Genomic DNA, 10973 nt, shown 5'->3' on the forward strand with positions numbered 1-10973 from the left:
GTGTGTGTGCGTGTGTGTGTGTGTGCGTGTGTGTGTGTGTGTGTGTGTGTGTGTGTGTGTGTGTGTTTGAAAAGGCTCAGTGCAGATGTGATGACATGTTTCCAATAAAGGATGCTGATAGTTCATGTCTTGTGTCCATAATGTTTGTACAGAACCAGACTGGGAACAGAACATGTAAATGACATGTGACACCATGACTGTCCAACATGACATGAGAATAAGTAGAACAGAGAGCATATCTCCACCAGGCCGGGTTGGCTACATTATCATACTTTGACCGATGGTTGAAGACTCATAGGCCAAAATGTAAAGTAGGCTGGTATAGCGCCACCATGAAAATATAAACATAATGCAGGGATCGGCTTCCTTGGCCTATTGGCAGTGTGCACAAATGTGGCTCTTTTCACTTTGTCATGTGATATATTGTGTAGGAGGATTGACATACTGTGTGTGTGGAGGTCCAGGTTCATCACTGAAGAGAGGACCATGTCCTTTAGACCAGTCACTCTTCATAGACACACAGCTGGGTGTTGGAGACTCTGCTCTGTGACTTCTGGAATCATACAATGTTTATACATTTATCATGTGAATGGAAATATATTTGTATGAGAGAGTAGAACTGTTTTGGGCTCCTCAATGTTGAAACTAGGCCTGTCCTCCACTCAGGATTTTTGAAGTCGACTCGACTCGAGGGGTTCATTCCAACGCGTCGACGAATCGTTTTATAGTCTACTTTGTGTAAAAAAAAAAAAAAATAAGAAAAAAGTGTTGCTTTAAACCACGTCAACATAATACATTAAGATTAATTGAATACACAGTGTTTTCGGTGATATCGGTGAGCGAGCACAAATGTTATCTGCATAGCAGTGTACAACCATAGAGTACAAATAAAACATCTTCGCTGTTCAACTCTGCCCCGTCTCTCGGCAGCGTGCTGTATAGATGAGACATTCGCGAACGATTCCGCTCTCTTGAACGGCTCTTTTAAATGAACGATGGGATCCAGTCCGCAGTCGCGGGAAACAGAGCACTGACAGAGTAATGAGTCAGTGTTTAGAACGGATCATAGACAGGGGGAGGCACAGCTCCCAGCTAGAGCCAGCAGTGTGGACATGTCATGGACGCAAACACAGCGAAACACAATCATTCATCATGGATTACAACACTGGAACAATACAGAAGCACTTTAATTAGAAAATGTAACTAGTAGCCTACACTTGTGTATGTTAATTTGACTTTAGTAGATTGTTTACTTTGTGGACGTGCGTTTGTGCAGTGGCAGGTTATTTAATATGGGATTATGACAGCGTGCTTCTCCTCTTAACAGAACACCATCCCGGCTCCGAATGTTTTAACGAAGCGGCGGTTCTGGCCGTTCCGTCTCACTTTCACCCCTACGCTGGTGCGACAATAAATAACTGTTCGCCAATTGCTACTTCTCTCAATTGAAAGTACATGACACCAGTCCAGCAGTGCACCGCAGTAGTAGGCTAACTGGTGATAAAAAAAAAATATATATTTTCGCCTGACTCAAACAATTGGCGTCGATTCCCGGGGCTTAAAACGACGCGTCGATTCGTCAATTTTTAGAGGACAGGCCTAGTTGAAACTGTAAAAATATCAATAGAAACAGTAATTAAAGGTCAGAGTGATATTCCTATTTATTTCCTGCTCTATATTTGCTGTGTGTGTGTGTGTGTGTGTGTGTGTGTGTGTGTGTGTGTGTGTGTGTGTGTGTGTGTGTGTGTGTGTGTGTGTGTGTGTGTGTGTGTGTGTGTGTGTGTGCGTGCGTGCGTGCATGTGTGTGTGTGTGTAAAGGCTCAGTGCAGATGTGATGAAATGTTTCCAATAAAGGATGCTGATAGTTAATGTCTTGTGTCCATAATGTTTGTACAGAACCAGACTGGGAACAGAACCCATGTAAATGACATGTGACACCATGACTGTTCAAAATGACATGAGAATGAGTAGCAGAGTGCATATCTCCACCAGGCTGGGTTTGGCTACTGTATCAGACTTTGATGGTTGAAGACTCATAGGCCAATATGTAAAGTGGGCTGGTATAGCGCCACAACAAAAATATGAATATAATGCAGGGATTGGTTTCCTTGGCCTATTGGCAGTGTGCACAATAAATGTGGTTCTTTTCAATCTAGTAGTTTGCTAGATAGATTAGCTACAGACAGACAGACAGACAGACAGACAGACAGACAGACAGACAGACAGACAGACAGACAGACAGACAGACAGACAGACAGACAGACAGACAGACAGACAGATGGCCTTCAACTTGGCAGAGATAACAGTCACTTCACCACTGAACACATTTTTGTGATTTGTACCACTTCATTCACAAACTGAACACCAGTGTTGGGTGTAACGGTGCTATAACTAAAAACGTTACGTAGCGACGTTAGGTTTGGTGGCAACGGAGAAACTTAACAAGTTACATTTGCAATTTAGTAGGATCATTAACAGTTACATTTTCTGAAAAATAACGGCGTTAATTAGGTATTTATGACCTATAATTCCCTGTTCTTTCTGTTGCCACAAAGGAAAAATAATCCATCTGACACATTTGCGCTGTTTCCTGAATGAGCTGTTCTCCTCTGGCCCGCATTTTTACACGGAAAAGGAAAAGGGTGACCGACCAGAAATGGGTTGCCAGCCTGTGGTGGTAGCGTAGTCATTCTACAGTTTACGACAGGTTACGAAATTTGGTGTAACTTGGGGTTACCCGCGGTCATCTGACTATTAGAGACATAAGGAGAACTTTGTGCGCGTCTTGTTTACATTAATTTAGTCACGGACGACACGACATGGCAGGGCTTGAGGGAAGCCCTTTAGTAAGGCTGTGGAAGGATTCACACTATTTTTGGATTTACTTGGTGAAAGGTATAAAGGATAGATCAACGTCATTACATTATCCACGTTGAAGCTGCACGCAGCCAGCCACGCACAGCTGACAGCCACAACAATCCGGTAGGCTGCACTCTTTTTTATGTTTACCAAACTCCCTCGCAGTGGGTTTAATGGTCGGTAACGCGAAAAGTAGCTTGTTAAGTTACTTAGCAGAGTAACGGAACGGATTCGTTTTTAATCTATACAAAGTAACGATACCCAACACTCAGTGTTGTACCCGAACGCGTTCAATGAACGATCGTTCATGAACACGTTCATATTTTGGGCGAACGTGAACTGAACGCTCATTGTTTCCGGTTGATGTACGTTATTGTCGAACACATTCATTCTGACGTCCGTGAACGGCGCTGATCGGCCCGTTCGCCCCGTTCGTGCGGCGGTCCGCGGTCGCATGTCCTCTCGTCTTTCTTTACATTCACATATGCTCCAATAGCACCTGCAGCTGCCGAAAAAGAACTTCTGGGTACTCAGATTGCCCAACTGCAGGCTCGCTGACGTTAATATGTGAGTGCCTGAGCGGTGCTATCTGCAGCTGTGTGCTTCTCTTTACAACATGAAGCGCTGAGTCTCCTCATCATTATGTCGCCTCCCACCCAAGTAAAGCCTGACTATGCTTCGTCGTATGATGAGTGTTGCATGCCGAAATAGCTGATCTGCAAGCTCACAACGCATCACATCCACGAGACAACGTGAGCTTGTAGATCAGCTATTTTAACCAAGGCGGACGGTTAGAAACGTCTGCCTTCACAATAAGGGTGAGACTGGGCACAAGGCAAGGCACCTAAATATAATTTTGACAAATAATAGCTTGCAGCAACGTCTAAAAGAAAATACATTTGAATAGCCAAAAGTATAAAAATATTATGGTTAAAAAAAGAACGAAAAAGAACTAAGTCAGTTAATTTTGAGGAACCATGAACTTTAGTTCAAAATGTAGAATTATGAACTATGAAATGAACTAGTTCATTTTAGAAGTTTTGAACTTGAACTTGAACTAGTTCGTTTTGAAAGTGAAGTTTCCCAACACTGCCAACACTGCTGAACAATAAGTTAATAACTAATGATTGAATGACTTGTTTTATAGTAATGTGCACATATAACTTAGCATGAGATCACTTTGTCATGTTATAGTGTTATATATTGTGTAGGAGGATTGACATACTGTGTGTGTGGAGGTCCAGGTTCATCACTGAAGAGAGGACCAAGTCCTTTAGACCAGTCACTCTTCATAGACACACAGCTGGGTGTTGGAGACTCTGCTCTGTGACTTCTGGAATCATATAATGTTTATACATTTATCATGTGAATAAAAAAGTCCTTTTCTTTGTATGAGAGAGTAGAACTGTTTTGGCTCTTCAATGTTGAAACCACAGGAAAAAAATGTAAAAAGTCAGACAGAGATATTCCTATTTATTTCCTGCTCTATATTTGCTGTGTGTGTGTGTGTGTGTGTGTGTGTGTGTGTGTGTGTGTGTGTGTGTGTGTGTGTATGTGTGTGTGTGTGTGTGTGTGTGTGTGTGTGTGTGTGTGTGTGTGTGTGTGTGTGTGTGTGTGTGTTTGAAAAGGCTCAGTGCAGATGTGATGACATGTTTCCAATAAAGGATGCTGATAGTTCATGTCTTGTGTCCATAATGTTTGTACAGAACCAGACTGGGAACAGAACATGTAAATGACATGTGACACCATGACTGTCAAAAAATGACATGAGAATAAGTAGAACAGAAAGCATAATGTTTCCAGTTTTGTGATATGGATTTTTGAAGTGGTGGCCCTCTAAATTCATGACGTCACGTGCGCGCGTGCACGTCACGTGCATGCGCATGTGTACATGCAGATGCTATTGCGCATGCCTGCCGCACGGTGCTATAGTTGAAATACTGTAGGCTATTCAACAACAAACAACATTTTTAATGTAATTATATTTCTTATTATTTAGTTACATTTGTTTCAATTCATGTATTTTCCTTTAAGTTTAATATAAAATATCTTTACATAGACTTTACATAGACTCATCCACACACAATAAAGTCTGCTAGCTCCTTTCCTCTCCCTCCGCTATGCAGCTCTGACAAAATGAGCGATTTAAACTCTTTATTTCAACACGCTGCTTAATTTTTCTTCCACGCTTGAGAAGTAAACCGATGAGAGACCGGTATAGGACCTTTACTTTTTGGATAGAATGTTCACAAAAGGTAAGAAGTGTTCACGAACGGCGGAGCTTCCCCCAATTGACCGATTGTGGATGACAAGTGTGAGGAACCTCATCTCGGAGCTGCATAGCGGAGGGAGAGGTTCCCAAAGGAGCTAAAGGTCTACAAAGAATGCAAGGCCAACGTTCTGCTGGCCGCATATACAAGTGTAAATGAGGACGTAGGTGAGAACTGCCTACCAGAGTATTGTTATGCAAAGCAGCAAGGTAGGGGATTGAAGTGTAGTGTTGACCGTGGGTCACACACCTTGACCACGTGCGTGCACACTCGTGTGTGTGTGTGTGTGTGTGTGCACGTGGGACACGTGTGCATGCAGCTTGATACGTCTGGGCTCACCGAGCCCAACCGAGCCCACGGCATCTCACCCCAGACTGTATCTCCACCAGGCCGGGTTGGCTACATTATCAGTCTTTGATGGTTGAAGACTCATTTGCCAAAATGTTAAGTGGGCTGGTATAGCGCCACCATGAAAATATAAACATAATGCAGGGATTGGCTTCCTCTACCTATTGTCAGTGTGCAGAAGAAATGTGACTCGTTTCAATCTAGTAGTTTGCTAGATTAGCCACAGACAGACAGACAGAAAACAGGCAGATGCTTGGCCTTCAGTCTGGCAGAGATAAAAATCACTTCACCACTGAACACCATATTGTTGTGATTTGTACCACTTCAATCACAAACTGAAAACTAAGTTAATAGCTAATGATTGAATATGAACACGTCTTGTTTTATAGTAATTTGCACATATAACTTAGCATGAGATCACTTTGTCATATTATAGTGTTATATTGTGTAGGAGGATTGACATACTGTGTGTGTAGAGGTCCAGGTTCATCACTGAAGAGAGGACCTCTTCCTTTAGAGCGGTCACTCTTCATAGACACACAGCTGGGTGTTGGAGACTCTGCTCTGTGACTTCTGGAATCATACAATGTTTATACATTTATTGATTGATTGAAGACTTTATTAGAAGTTTGCATAGGAAAAGGTACAGTTTCATGACGGTACAGTTCACTGGTACAAGGTCTACTAAAAGGAGATCCATGAAAAGACTAAGCTTATTTCCACTGGAAACCATTGAAGTATCTCATATAACATTGAATGACAGACAAATAGAACACAGTACTATGCAGTACATATCATGCAGTACATATCATGGGAATGAAAAAGTCATTTTATTTGTATGAGAGAGTAGAACTGTTTTGGCTCTTAATGTTGAAACCACAGGAAAAACTGCAAAAATAGCAATAGAAACAGTAATAAAAAGTCAGACAGACAGATATTCCTATCTATTTCCTGCTCTATATTTGCTGTGTGTGTATGTGTGTGTGTGTGTGTGTGTGTGTGTGTGTGTGTGTGTGTGTGTGTGTGTGTGTGTGTGTGTGTGTGTGTGTGTGTGTGTGTGAGTGTGTTTGAAAAGGCTCAGTGCAGATGTGATGACATGTTTCAAATAAAGGATGCTGATAGTTAATGTCTTGTGTCCATAATGTTTGTACAGAACCAGAACTGTCACATATGAGGTGTTGTGCCTCTTGGGCACCCGTAGCTACAGTACACTTAACGGTACTGTCGTGCAACTTTCAGTAGATCAGTTGTTACTATGTGAATGCTATGCTGCTGTATGCTACGCTGTGGAATAAGTAAACTCACTGAACTATAAAGGTGTTGTCAAGCCTCGTCAATATACTACATGGTGTCAGAAGTTAAGACGGGAGAAGGAAGAGCGAGATGGCACAGTTCCAGCCACCGCCAAATTTGAGTTTACAAGGAAACCTCGCAGAGAACTGGAGAAGCTGGATTCAGCGTTATGAACTCTTCAGTGTCGCCAGTGGAGTCGATGAGAAATCCGAAAGAGTGCAGTGCGCTACTTTTCTACGGTCGCGGGAGAGGAGGCGATTAAAGTATCCAATACGTTCGTCTTCGCCGACGAGGAAGAAGATAAAATAGCCGTGCTGAAGAAGAAGTTTAAGGACTATTGTGAGCCAAGGAAAAACTTAACGTATATACGGCACATCTTCTTCACTAGAGCACAGAAGCAGTCGGAGCCCATTGATTCCTACGTGACGGATTTAAAGCACAAGGCAAAGGACTGCGAGTTTGGAGATCTGCACGATTCACTGGTACGTGACCGAATTGCGTGTGGCATTACTAATGATCAAGTGAGAGGCAGACTGTTAAGAGAATCAGATTTGTCACTAGAAAAGGCCATTGATATTTGCAGGGCAAGTGAAATAACTACTACTCAAGTCAAAGCACTGACAGAAGAAGTGGAAATGCATGCTGTGAAAACTGTCAGAAAAAAAGACTTTAGATTGAAATCAAGTACAGAACAGAGTGGTTCTGAATGCAACAGATGTGGTTTCAAACATGGACCAAATAAATGTCCTGCAATTGGCCAAGAGTGTAACAAATGCCACAAGAAAAATCACTTTGCCAAGATGTGTAGATCACAGAGTCAGACACAGAATCAGCAGCCATATAGAAAGAGAATGCATGCAGTAGAGCAAAGTGAAGAGGAAAATGCTGATATGTTTATTGGCACACTCAGTAAGGAGCATGACAAGCACATCGGTGTGATGGAGTCACATGACAAGCACATCGGTGTGATGGAGTCATCCGAAACTGAGGGAGGAAAATGGATGGAAAGCCTAAAAATAAATTCAAAAGTTGTGACTTTTAAACTGGACACAGGCGCAGACTGTAATGCAATGTCAGTGAAAACATTCAATGCACTGGAGGTCAGAGGCCGACTCCAGGCGAGTAAGAGCAAACTTGTTGCTTTCTTTGGGCAGAAAATATCACCGCTGGGCAAGAGAGCTCTAACCTGTGAATATAAAGGCCAGAAGCACAACATTGAGTTTGAAATCACACAAGAAAATGTACCAGCTATACTGGGGGGAGCCACGTGTGTGAAATTAGGCTTGGTGAAGAGGATGCATGAACTTGCAAAGGAGGATGACATCCTCAAAGAGTATGAGGAGTTATTCAGTGGACTGGGTTGCATACCTGGTCAGCACCATATTCAGATTGACCGCACTGTCACACCTGTCGTGCACGCTCCCAGGAGGATTCCGGTGGCGCTTAGAGACAGAGTGGTGGAGGAGTTACACCGCATGGTGAAAATGGACGTCATAACAAGGCAGACAGAGCCAACAGAGTGGGTCAATAGTATGGTTACTGTGGTCACCCCTAAGAAAATCCGTATTTGCATGGATCCAAAAGACTTGAATGAAGCTGTTAAACGGGAGCACTATCCATTACTGACTGTTGAGGAAGTAGTTTCCCGTATGCCAAACGCTAAGTATTTCTCAGTACTAGACGCAAATAAAGGGTTTTGGCAAATCAAATTGGATGAAGAGAGTTCAAAGCTCTGCACCTTTAATACCCCAATTGGACGGTACCGTTTCCTGCGGTTACCGTTTGGCATCTGCTCGGCACCCGAGGTGTTCCAGAGGGCCATAGCACAGATGATCGAGGGGCTTGAAGGAGTTGTGAATATCATTGATGACATGCTTGTGTGGGGAAACTCTGTGGAAGAGCATGATCACAGGCTGAGATTGCTTTTGGAGAGAGCAAAAGACAATAACTTGAAGCTCAACTGAGAGAAGTGCACAATCAGGACAACGGAGATAAAATACATTGGACACAAACTCAGTGCCAGTGGACTGAAACCGGATGAGGAAAAAATCAGAGCAGTGACACAGCTTCCACCGCCACAGGATAAACAGGAATTAATGAGGTTCAATGGCATGATCCAGTATCTCGCAAAGTTTATTCCTAACCTGTCAGAAATCAGTGCTCCTTTAAGAAAGCTGCTTGAAGGTGGCACCGAGTGGCACTGGGAGGAACCACAGCAGAGGAGTTTTGAGCAACTCAAACAGCTGGTCACTAATGCTCCAACGTTAAAGTTCTATGATGTGAACAAACCAGTGACTCTGTCAGTAGACGCCAGCTCAGAAGGCATCGGAGCAGTCCTACTGCAGGAGGGACAGCCAGTAGCGTATGCGTCACGGGCACTCAGTGACTGTCAGCGCCGTTATGCGCAAATCGAAAAAGAGCTACTTGCCATTGTCTATGGATGTGAGAAGTTTCACCAGTACGTTTATGGGAAGGTCATTCAAGTTGAGAGTGACCATAAAACGCTGGAGAGCATCTTTAAAAAGCCCTTACATCAAGCTCCAATGAGGCTACAGAGGATGCTGCTGAGGCTGCAAAGATACAGCCTTAAAGTCAACTATCGTCCAGGCAAGGAGCTTCATATAGCAGACGCACTGAGCCGTGCGTTCCTTAATGAGCAGAAAGAGGAGCTGCTGGAGAAAGATTTGGAAGTGAATTCAATCACACTTCAGCTACCTGTGTCAGAGGAGAAACTGCACAAGTTCAGAACTGCATCTGCAGACGACCCCGAAATGCAGTTACTGAAAGACATTACACTAAGGGGATGGCCCAAGGAACGGAGTGCAGTACCGAAAACAATGCAGCCTTATTGGACCTTTAGAGATGAAATCACTCACACATCAGGACTGATGTTTAAAGGGGCCAAGCTCATTGTTCCAACTCAAATGAGACAGGAGATGCTGAACAAGATACACGAGTCACATCTAGGAATTGTGAAGTGTAAAGAAAGAGCCAGAGACATTCTTTATTGGCCACACATGTCTTCACAAATTGAGGAAATGGTGTCTCAGTGTGCCATGTGTAATGAGAACCATAACAGCAACCCGAGAGAGCCGCTGCTCTCACACCCCCTACCTCACAGGCCGTGGGAGAAAGTAGGGACTGATCTTTTTCATTTCAGAGGATCTGAATTTCTACTGTGTGTGGATTATTTCTCTAAGTTCCCAGAAATCGTTAAGCTAAAGAATACCACCAGTAACAGTGTCATAGTAGCACTGAAATCGATATTCTCTAGGCAAGGTATTTGTGATTTGTTGATTTCTGATAATGCTCCTCAGTATGCTAGTGCTGAGTTTAGAGACTTTGCAAACAAGTGGGAATTCACACACCTCACTTCCAGTCCTGGTTATGCCCAATCTAATGGTCAGGCAGAAAGGGCAATACAGACAGTTAAGAACTTGCTGAAAAAAGCAGAAGACAGCAATGGTGATCCCTACATTTCACTATTGGAATATCGCAACACACCGCTGGAGGGTGTAGGATTATCACCAGCACAGCTGCTAATGGGAAGGCGGCTAAAAGGAAAATTGCCAACTTCAACCACACTGCTTACTCCAGAGGGGTCTGATCAGGTACGCAGCAAGCTGAGAGAAAAACAAGATAAGCACAAACTGTACTTTGACAGGCAAACCACCAGCCTGTCTGAGTTGCAAGCAGGTGACAATGTCAGGATGCAGAGAGGAAAGACCTGGCAGCCAGCTGTGGTTCTGCAAAGACACGAGCTGCCTAGATCCTTCATTATCCGTACACCTGATGGGAGACAGTACAGGAGAAACCGCAAACATCTGAGACCAACGAGTGAGGAAACCTTTCCTGCTACTATCGAACGTGACATTGGTCAGGAGGACAGTGATCTGAACACAGGCTCTGGGACAAAAGACTGTGACACAAGTGTCAGACCTGCAACACCACCACCAAGTTCACCTGAGCACGCAGTTGTTACAGTCCCAACAGCAACAACTGTTGAACAACCTGGACTCTCGTATCACACCAGGTCTGGTCGGCAAAGTAAACCACCTGTTCGATATGGTTAAAAAAGAAAAAGAAAAAAGAAAACATAAAAAAAAAAGAAAAAAAAAAGAGAAATGTATTAAAAGAAAATGAAATGTAATGGAAAAAATCTATAAAAAGGGGGATGTCACATATGAGGTGTTGTGCCTCTTG

The sequence above is a fragment of the Nannobrachium achirus genome (assembly GCF_963921795.1).
Source record: "Nannobrachium achirus genome assembly, chromosome: 1".
Classification (NCBI taxonomy): domain Eukaryota; kingdom Metazoa; phylum Chordata; class Actinopteri; order Myctophiformes; family Myctophidae; genus Nannobrachium; species Nannobrachium achirus.